Below are 11,989 nucleotides of genomic sequence, written 5' to 3' on the forward strand. Positions count from 1 at the left end.
TAAGTGTCCGGTACTGGGGGATCTCCCCCTACTGCTCATAAAACCTCATAATCTGAGAAGCAGGCTCTGCCCTATTCATCATTCAATCCACTCGCTCATTCAGCATCCAAAAGATGTAAAAATTTTATACTGTGTTAGGAAGCGAATCGTATTTGTCACTTGGAAGTAAGAAATATTTATTATACAGAGGTTCACTGTAAAAACCAGGCAAAACGAAAAAAAAAATCACTCCTTAATGTAGTGGAACGATCGTGTGCCTGTTGCGATGTTATTTTTGCCACACCCATTGGTGTATTAAGAATTAAATTATCGTGATTCAGTCAGGGACGGTATAACCGAGATAGAAAATAATTAACCGCAGTACTGCCATTTGATCCATCTTGGTGCCATATGAAATAATAGACGGATCTGATGGCTATTAGGAAATACATTCATATACCAGCAGAAGAATGCGAACCAAAATTTCAGCCGTTTTTTTTTCAATTTCAATTTTGGAAAAAATCACAAAAATGCATTCATTTCTTATATCAAGATGTTCTCTGATAATAAACACAACCATTTTTATTTGATAAAATTGAACCAAGTTATTGTGACCAATTTGAAATTAAAAATCAGTGGGGGTTGTGTACAAGACACGACCGCATGACGTTAACTACGCCATTTAATTTGCTGCATTTGTATTATAGTCAAATGTCATAATTGCAACCTTCCTTTAGTTATAATCCAGAATGTAATGGTTTGTGAATTCAGAAAATATATATGTTTAAAATAAAATTTTACGTTACGTAATATTTGAATCATTCCTTAACAATAGAAAATATATTGCATCCCAACGGCACAGCAGCAGCGTCCTCGGAAACATCCTCAAATTGCCGTATTGTCAATTATTCGTAATAAATCAATTGTTGTATGCTGCTATGAGATGAATTATGAAATTAAAGCAAAAATGTGATAAAGACATTAGGGAATATTACACAATTAACTCTTTAAAACACATTTGTTGGCTCTGGAAAGGGCCGATTGAATTGTTGAATTTGCGTAACACGGACACATTTTGACGGCGCACTGGTTGCGTCCTCCTCGCCCGATGAAATTTACGGTGCGGATGACGATGTGCGCTTCAACAAGCGGGTTTGGTCGATTTTCTTCAGCCATCTCGAACAAATTAGGGAATATTACACAATCAACTCTTTAAAACACATTTGTTGGCTCTGAAAAGGGCCGATTGAATTGTTGAATTTGCGTAACACGGACACACTTTGACGGCGCACTGGTTGCAATCCTCCTCGCCCGATGAGATTTGCGTTGTGGATGACGATGTGCGCTTCAACAAGCGGCTTTGGTCGATTTTCTTCTGCCATCTCGTACAATCAGCTTGCCTCTGGTAGCGAGGAGCTGAGCAGGTTTGGAAGAGCTCTTACCAGCTCGAAAGCGAAAACAGAATGAAACCGAATTCAACGAAGAAGGGATGCTTTATACCCTTAGAATAGCAGGTGATGCTCCTCCTTTCAAATTCTTCGTTTTCTTATCTGGGAAATAGGCTATATGAAACTGATGTCTGGGTAAGGGAATTACAAGATTAGCATTATGCTGTTATTGCATCCCGACGGCACTGCAGCAGCGTCTTCGGAAACATCCTCAAATTGCCGTATTGTCAATTATTCGTAATAAATCAATTATTGTATGCTGCTATGAGATGAATTAAGAAATTATAGCAAGTATGTGATAAACACATTAGGGAATATTACACAATTAACTCTTTAAAACACATTTGTTGGCTCCGGAAAGAGCCGATTGAATTGTTGAATTTGCGTAACACGGACACATTTTGGCGGCTTTGGTCGATTTTCTTCAGCCATCTCGAACAAATTAAAGAATATTACACAATCAACTCTTTAAAACACATTTGTTGGCTCTGAAAAGGGCCGATTGAGTTGTTGAATTTGTGTAACACGGACACACTTTGACGGCGCACTGGTTGCAATCCTCCTCGCCCGATGAAATTTGCGGTGCGGATGACGATGTGCGCTTCAACAAGCGGCTTCGGTCGATTTTCTTCAGCCATCTCGCACAAACAGCTTGCCTCTGGTAGCGAGGAGCTGAGCAGGTTTGCAGGAGCTCTTACTAGCTCGAAAGCGAAAACAGAATGAAACCGAATTCAACGAAGAAGGGATGCTTTATACCCTTAGAATAGCAGGTGATGCTCCTCCTTTCAAATTCTTCGTTTTCTTATCTGGGAAATAGGCTATATGAAACTGATGTCTGGGTAAGGGAATTACAAGATTAGCATTATGCTGTTATTGCATCCCGACGGCACTGCAGCAGCGTCCTCGGAAACATCCTCAAATTGCCGTATTGTCAATTATTCGTAATAAATCAATTATTGTATGCTGCTATGAGATGAATTAAGAAATTATAGCAAGTATGTGGTAAACACATTAGGGAATATTACACAATTAACTCTTTAAAACACATTTGTTGGCTCCTAAAAGGGCCGATTGAATTGTTGAATTTGCGTAACACGGACACATTTTGGCGGCTTTGGTCGATTTTCTTCAGCCATCTCGAACAAATTAAAGAATATTACACAATCAACTCTTTAAACACATTTTTTGGCTCTGAAAAGTGCCGATTGAATTGTTGAATTTGCGTAACACGGACACACTTTGACGGCGCAATGGTTGCAATCCTCCTCGGCCGGTGAGATTTTCGGTGCTGATGACGATGTGCGCTTCAACAAGCGGCTTTGGTCGATTTTCTTCAGCCATCTCGAACAAATTTGGGAATATTACACAATCAACTCTTTAAAACACATTTGTTGGCTCTGAAAAGGGCCGATTGAATTGTTGAATTTGCGTAACACGGACACACTTTGACGGCGCACTGTTTGCAATCCTCCTCGCCCGGTGAGATTTTCGGTGCTGATGACGATATGCGCTTCAACAAGCGGCTTTGGTCGATTTTCTACAGCCATCTCGAACAAATTAGGGAATATTACAAATCAACTCTTTAAAACACATTTGTTGGCTCTGGAAAGGGCCGATTGAAATGTTGAATTTGCGTAACACTGACACATTTTGACGGCGCACTGGTACAAATCCTCCTCGCCCGATGAGCTTTGCGGTGGCGATGACGATGTGCGCTTCAACAAGCGGCTTTGGTCGATTTTCTTCAGCCATCTCGAACAAATTAAGGAATATTACACAATCAACTCTTTAAAACACATTTGTTGGCTCTGAAAAGGGCCGATTGAATTGTTGAATTTGCGTAACACGGACACACTTTGACGGCGCACTGGTTGCAATCCTCCTCGCCCGGTGAGATTTTCGGTGCTGATGACGATGTGCGCTTCAACAAGCGGCTTTGGTCGATTTTCTTCAGCCATCTCGAACAAATTTGGGAATATTACACAATCAACTCTTTAAAACACATTTGTTGGCTCTGAAAAGGGCCGATTGAATTGTTGAATTTGCGTAACACGGACACACTTTGACGGCGCACTGGTTGCAATCCTCCTCGCCCGGTGAGATTTTCGGTACTGATGACGATGTGCGCTTCAACAAGCGGCTTCGGTCGATTTTCTTCAGCCATCTCGTACACACAGCTTGCCTCTGGTAGCGAGGAGCTGAGCAGGTTTGCAGGAGCTCTTACCAGCTCGAAAGCGAAAACAGAATGAAACCGAGTTCAACGAAGAAGGGATGCTTTATACCCTTAGAATAGCAGGTGATGCTCCTCCTTTCAAATTCTTCGTTTTCTTATCTGGGAAATAGGCTATATGAAACTGATGTCTGGGTAAGGGAATTACAAGATTAGCATTATGCTGTTATTGCATCCCGACGGCACTGCAGCAGCGTCTTCGGAAACATCCTCAAATTGCCGTATTGTCAATTATTCGTAATAAATCAATTATTGTATGCTGCTATGAGATGAATTAAGAAATTATAGCAAGTATGTGGTAAACACATTAGGGAATATTACACAATTAACTCTTTAAAACACATTTGTTGGCTCCGGAAAGGGCCGATTGAATTGTTGAATTTGCGTAACACGGACACATTTTGGCGGCTTTGGTCGATTTTCTTCAGCCATCTCGAACAAATTAAAGAATATTACACAATCAACTCTTTAAAACACATTTGTTGGCTCTGAAAAGTGCCGATTGAATTGTTGAATTTGCGTAACACGGACACATTTTGACGGGGCACTGGTAGCAATCCTCCTCGCCCGGTGAGATTTTCGGTGCTGATGACGATGTGCGCTTCAACAAGCGGCTTTGGTCGATTTTCTTCAGCCATCTCGAACAAATTAAGGAATATTACACAATCAACTCTTTAAAACACATTTGTTGGCTCTGGAAAGGGCCGATTGAATTGTTGAATTTGCGTAACACTGACACATTTTGACGGCGCACTGGTACAAATCCTTCTCGCCCGATGAGCTTTGCGGTGGCGATGACGATGTGCGCTTCAACAAGCGGCTTCAGTCGTGGCGGCGTGTAGTTGTTCCATTCGCGTTCCATTGAAAACTGAGCTGAGAATGCGAAAGGCACTCGAGACTTGCTCGCTGACCATGTTCACAGTCTGACGGCAAAAAGAAGAATGAGCGAAGAAGCAGGAATCGGTCTGCTTTTATAGTGCGAAGCGGAACGCAAAAGAAGCGTGGAAAACTGCTTGCACGTGATTGGTTGCGTAAGAAAGGGGTCGACATTTTTCAAATTTTCAATAGTTTATTGTTGATATTCAATAGTTTTCTCCATTCGAGAAAATTGCTGTATACATTTCCGACCGATTGATGGGAAAATTTTTAAAATCTATAGATAAATGACTGAGTTATTAGCGTTCAAAATCTTTCAAAATTTCGTGACGGTCGCAAAATTTTAGATTTTCAATTGACACCCAGTATATTGCCGTAAGACGTAGTTAACGTCAAAAAAATATTACATCTCGCTCCGTAACAGTTCAGATTGTTTACGTCGTTCAAGTCGTTTAAGTCGGCTCGCAAGGCCTACACGAAGGCTAATGGATCTGTTGAACGATCCAGCTGAAAAGAAAAAAAAAAACTTTGTAGGTACAAATGTATTCAGTTTGAGTGTAGTCAGTTGGCGGAACGAAATCCTTACAAAATCTAAGGATTTTCAAGTGAACGAAATTCCCTTACCTTCTGATGAAGAAGTTTTAGTGTGTTTATTCGCGTCTTTTCGGCACTGAGATAAATATGACCGAGCAGGTAAAGAATGTCGGAGTCATGCTTGATTCCAAACTTTCCTGGACATCTCGCGTTGAATTCATAGTCAAGAAAACTTGCATGGGCTTCGGTCAGTGTTGACAAACCTTTGGTGAAACTTGGGGCCTCAAACTAAACTATATCAAATGGATTTACCCAATAGTTGTTCGACCATTACAGGCTTAAGGATGGCTTATGTGGTGGCCAGTGTTGTAAGCAATCATGATAGTCGACAAATTTTCGCTGATATTCGATAGCGCTTCCCTTAAACATTCACTACACGAGCGATCAAACGAATGACGGAAAGCAAAATATCAATTGAATACCTCTGACTACGATAGCTTCGCTAGGTTTTGTTTGTTGCTGCCATTTATCGTAAAAGGCATCGCTTTCATTTCATCTCTTTCGAAATAACAAACAGGATCAAACTACACATTATTTTACGGATTCCTGTAAAATCTCAACAGCTGAACAGTTCGGTAAAATAAATTAACGGAGTACGGTTTTCGGTAGAAAATCACCGGAATCTGTAAAATTTTGATGATCAACATGGTAGTGATTCCGTATATACTGTGACAAGGCTTAGGCGGAGTATTTAAAAGGCAGATTGGGACGGGTTCTGCAAAGGATGCATATCGTAACAGGCAAGGCAGTAGAGGCTAGTCGCTGAAAGTGCTACATAGACTCAGGATGATCCCTCGATGGCTAGTAAGCTGAGAGAGTTCCAGCGTGCTCGTGCCAGGTCCAGCAAGGTGATCAAATATGCCAAAAAGAATACATGGATCGAATTTACTGCGGAATCCACAAGCTCTGGCGAGCAGTGGTAAGAGTAGGCATGTACAAAGTGATCAGGGTAGAGGGAAGCTTCACCAACAATGCGGGTAAGTTTGATGAGGCCTTGCTGACCAATTCGCCAAGGTGTCGGTGAACAGCAATTTCAGTGATACCTTCCAACGGGCCAAATCGATAGCCAAAGCGGAGTTTAGCTACTCTGACGAAAGTCGCCATAGTCTTGAATACTTAAGTCTATACTGGAAAGGCTGCGGCTCCTGACGATATAGGTTATCCTATCCTATTATAGTCCGATTGGCTCATTTGGAAACTATGAACGTCTAGCGCTTAGGTATCATTCTTTTTTTATGGAATTTTCGCACTTATATCAAAGCTAGAAACATTCACCTACTCCGGCTATCTGGAATGCTAATGGAGTTTAGACTTCCGGTTCGCAAGAGCCCCGACTACCAAAAGCCAGCGGTTCGTCGTGATCCTAGCTAGCCTACTCCGATGGAGAGTTCCCCGACGGAAGAATATCTCCCGTAACCGGTTACGTTGCGCGTTGTTCTTATTCTGTTGTTGGCTGGTAGAGTGCCCAGACAACCAAAATGTACGTATAACGAAATTACCTGGAGGCTTTGTATGTGCAAAATTTCACTTATAAGATGTCGCGAAAAGGCCTTCTACGTACAAAAGTGGAGGCGATATGCGTGCATATATTATGTGATGAATAATAACATACAATGCGAGTGAATAAATATTCCACCTAACTAACCTGTAATTTTATGCGACTTTACTTATGATAACAAATGTCGATTTGACAGCTGCTACGGATTGATTCGACTTACTTTGTATGAGGTACGGGATGAAACAAAATGTACAAATGAACTCAGAAAAGAAGTGTTTCATGCGAGGAAGCTCATCAATCTGACAAGTTTATCAACGGTGTTTTGCGAGTCTGATGTTATTAGTATGAATAAACGAGTTGTAACATGAACTTTCATGCGATTTCTGGTTGTCTGGGTGCCGGAGTCAGCCCAGCGATTCCGGTTGGAGGATGGCTTCCGGTTCACTTGCGCTCCGACAAGTCGAGCCGATCACTCGCTATTGACTACTCAGAATAGTCCCTGACGGTGGATCTATCCTACTACGACGAAGATTCCCCAGGGGCGGAGGATCTCCCGAATCGATGCTATCCGGGCAGATGACGAGAATGGTTCTGCGATTTCGGTGAGAGAAACTTCCGGTTCACAGGCGCCCCGACGACCATTCGCCGGTGCAACTACGCGATCTATTCAGTTAGTTCCCGACATTGGACTTAACCTACTCCGAAGCTGGCCGGGAAGTTGCTGAGGTCGGTCCTGCGATTCCGGCGGAGAGAAGGTTCCGGTTCATAGGTGCCTCGACTATACTACGTGACGCTAGAACTACTCGACGGAGAATCTAGCCCGACGCCCTCTGGTCTTCTCGCCATTTCTGTAGTAGCGACGACATGATATGCGTTATCGCTCTGTTCACCTCGTGCCACGTACTTACGTCACTATCGATTTCTATTGTTCAATCGCCGCGAACTTGATTCTCCATTGGTTCGGCGACACTTCTTCCAGTGTCTCGTTCATCACCGTTAGTGACACATCATCCGCAAAACCAACAATCTTCACCTTCCTGGGTAGCCGCAGTGTCAAGACTCCGTCGTACATCTGGTTCCAAAGAATTCGACCGAGAATGGAACCTTGAGGGACGCCCGCTGTCACTTGCCCTTCATTTGATTCGTACACCAGGATTCTGATCTGAAAGTAGCTCTTCAGGATCTCGCACATATAGTCGGTATCATCTTTGCGGAGTGGTAAGACGATGTATGTGTCAAACGTACATCTCATACATCCAAAGGAAGTTTAGACTGCGAAATGATGATCCCAGGTGCTTTGGGGTAATCGAGTTCAGTGCGCATCTGAGCTTCGGGTTTTTTCAAGGGGCTCTGTAGCTTTTAGGTTGAAGCGCCCATCTAGCGAAGGTACTCGTGAGTTCGATCCCCAATGGAGCACGTGGTTTATTTTCGAAGTTTCAATTTAAATTTGTACATTTGGCACGTGTTTTGTCATGTACCCACCATAAGTATGGAATAGCATTACCTAGTATTGTAAAACCTCAGTTGAATATTGCAGCACCCTAATGAGTTTAGCATCACCTAAAAATTTTAATTTTTATGATGCAGCATCTCGGAATCCTTACTTCCTGCAAATTTGCGGTCTTCAGCAAAGTTGTTCAGCAGCCTTATGGCGTTCATTAGGTGAAGTTTTGAATGCGCAATTTTGACGCTACGTGGCACTAGTGTGCAAGTATGTTCCAATAGATTCTAGCTTATGATCCTGACCACCTAGAAAGTTCTTCTCTTCTGCAAAGCTGTTCAGAAGCTTGAAAGCAATCTGAGGCAGCCTTATTTGGTTGGCTGTTTTGCCGCTACCTGGCGCTAGTGTGCATGTAAATTTGGTCATGTTCCATACTCTAGGTCATGATCCCGACCTAGAAAGTTGTTGAAAAACAATTTGAGGAAGCGCTGTTTGGTATTTGGCAATGTTGATATTTGCATATTTTGAAAACAACCAAATTCATCATTTCATATTGTATTGACGAATTCCATGTCAAATCTGTTAGTCACAGAACTCGACCATCTTCGATTTGCAGTAAGTTTTGCACATGTTTTTGGAATGGTAGAATAAGTGTTTTAAGTAGAAAAATTGATCATTATGACTCAAGAATAACTTTTGAAAATGGTCTATAATTTTTGCATGTGACTAATTTGGAAAATTCTTATAGTAATTCTTGTAGTAGATCGTTTGAACTATTTAAAAAAAATATATTTTTCATGAAAAATTTAAAAATAAAGCTTGAATTATAAATTACACAAAAACTCCATTGTTTATATTTTTCATATTTTCATCATAGATTATTAATAGTAAACAGATGTTTCGAACATGTGCAAAATTTAATTCAAATCGAAGATTAACGAGCACGATTTTTATATTTTTCGACTCATTCTGGATGGAATTCGTCTATTATACTATATTCCACCATGTTTCGATTTTTTTCCTAAGTGAACAAGTTTGAAACATACCTTCTTCTTAACATTCGTGGTTCAAAAATATTTCTATTTTGATATTTTGTTATTTCTCTCGAAATTAAATTTTTCAACACTCTGTGGTGCTAACAGCAAAATTACTAACAAAACAGTGCTGTTTCAAACTGCTTTCTAGCTTTCAAACAACTTTGCTGGAGACATGAGCTTTCTAGGTGGCCAAGATCATGAGCTAGTGCTTTCTAGATTCAAACAAAACTGGGCACTTTCTAAGTGGTTGGGATCATGGGCTAGAACAAACTATAATATGACCAAAATAAATCCACATTGCCGCCGCGTAGCGGTAAAATTACTAACTAAACAGTGCTGCCTCAAATTGCTTTCAAGGTTCCTAACAACTTTGCTGAAGACATGTACTTTCTAGGTGGTCGGGATCATGAGCTAGAGTATAATGAATTTGACCAGATTAAGTTACATGCACACGTAGCGGCAAAGATACGCATACAAAATTTCACCAAATAAACGCCATAAGACTGCTGAATAACTACCAAAGACCGCAACTTTGTAGAAAGTAGGGATATTATTGTTTTTAGGTGATGCTAAACTTTTTGGGGGGTGCTGCAATATTCAACTAGGGTGTTGTAATACTAGGTAATGCGATTCCATACTTATTATGGGTAGTGTACATGTAAACTTCAAAACTTCAAAACCTTATAACAGCAATATTCCTTAGGCAGGAATCGCCTCTAACTCGACATGGGTCGTCGTGCTCGACAGAAGATTCCTACCGTGCCAAACTGTGGCAAGACAATATTAATCCTCGAGATCAAAAAATTCTTACTCGGCTGAAGATCGGACATACCCGACTCACTAATGTGCCAAGAATCAAGGGCGATACTACGTATTGCTAGTTGTGTGATCATACATTGGATATTATTCATCTTTTGGTGGAGTGCCTGGCCTGGGCTCATTTAAGAGCAGATTTGCGTCGTGTCTGGATCAGTACGAGAAGTGCTATTCAATGATTGCAGCACAGAAGCACCGGTGCTCAAGCTCGTTAGAGCTCCGGTTTACTACGACGCTGTTTGTGGGCAGTTCGATAGAGAGGGTCGATGATACGGCACGCGAGATGCTGTAATCGACATGGTGATTTAGGTGGTAGCATCTTGCTTGGAGGTTTGCTCTCCAAGCTAGAGGGGTCGATGCTACAGCGAGTCGAGCTGCTGTGCACGACAAGGCTTTGTAGATGACAATGCCTAGCTAGGACGTTGGCTCTTCTTTGAAGTTGCACTTGAAATAAAATGACATTTGGGTTATGTCATAAGTTCAAAGCTCGACGGGATATACTACTGGTAGCAGACCACGGACCTGTCTATCTTGTCAGGTCTTCGGAAGTAGAAACCCATCTCGTCAGTCCAGCAGATTAGGTATCGAAATCATGATGCATAAGGTTGCTAGGATATTGACTGTTCCAAGAAGTAAAGAGGAGAGGGTGTGTTACTCAAGTTGTGCTTTCACGAATGACCTTCCCTTGCTTTGGCAATCAGGTTAAAGTGACATTAATAGTATGGAGCAATCTCAGTGAATTGGGACAAAATTGACAAAGCTCCAAGTGATCTCGCAATTGATTGTCACTTTCCTTACAGGTCATTTACTTTTCAATTCGCTTCACGGGAAGAGTGAACGTCTGGCTTAATAAGTATGGCAATCAATAAAGTATGTTATACTGATGGTTTCTTTTTTGAAGCTAGAGCTGGTGCTGATGTATATTCTCGTGAGCTAATGCTGAATCAGTTTTACTCACTTGGTACACACTGCACCGTAACTGTCCAGTTTCGCGCAACTGCGATTCCGATTACCTGGTAAACACTTCCAACTCTTTAATGAATGTTCGAATCCTCTGAGCAGAATCTCAAATAGAGAAACTTTAAAGTAGATGGAGTACCGTGTACCTTTTAATTCCGCTCCTTATGCTTATCTTTGACAGATACGCGTATTTCGACTACCACTTGCAGTCTTCTTCAGTGTCAGTTACTCGTATCCACTGAAGAAATCGTCGCATCTCTCTACCTTAAATACTAACACCAGATAAGTACCTAGAATTAAAGGATTGCCAAAAATTCACAAACCTGGCAATGAAATGAGAGAAATTATATCAGCAGAAGGGTCTCCTACACACAAACTTGCAAAGTGGCTGGTTAAGGAATTCCAATCCATGCCCAAACCTTTTGAAAGCCGTTCGGTTAACAATACTCAGGAGTTTGCAAGCCAACTTCAAGCTTCTGGGTATATTCAAGATGATGAAATTATGGTTTCTTTTGATGTTAAAGCATTATTTCCTAGTGTGCCAGTTAAAGATGCCATAAACCTTTTGGAAGAATGGCTACTTAACCAACATAATGAGTCAAATTGGAAAAACAAAGTTCGGTATTACATCAAATTAACCCGACTTTGTATGGAAGAGAACTATTTTAGCTTCCGTGGTAATTTTTATAAACAGACAAAAGGTGCACCTATGGGTAATCCATTGTCTCCGTTTTTGAGCGAGTTGTTTATGGCCAATTTTGAAAGCATTTTGAAAAAGAAAGATTTGTTACCACAGCGGTGGTGGAGATATGTAGATGATGTGTTTAGCATTATCAAAAAGGATTATTTGCCAAAAATTTTAGAAGCAATTAACAGTATCCACAAAGATATTAAATTTACTCATGAAGAGGAAAAGGATAATAAACTACCTTTTTTGGATTTGCTAATTACTAGGGAATCGTCTCACTTTGAATTTGAAATTTACCGGAAACCAACTAATACTATGCGAGTTATTCCGAGTACTTCCAACCACACTTATCAGCATAAAATGGCGGCTTTTCATCATATGATACATAGAATGCAAACCCTTCCTTTAAGTGAAACTGGAAA

Source organism: Aedes aegypti, chromosome 2 (assembly GCF_002204515.2).
Source record: "Aedes aegypti strain LVP_AGWG chromosome 2, AaegL5.0 Primary Assembly, whole genome shotgun sequence".
Lineage (NCBI taxonomy): Eukaryota > Metazoa > Arthropoda > Insecta > Diptera > Culicidae > Aedes > Aedes aegypti.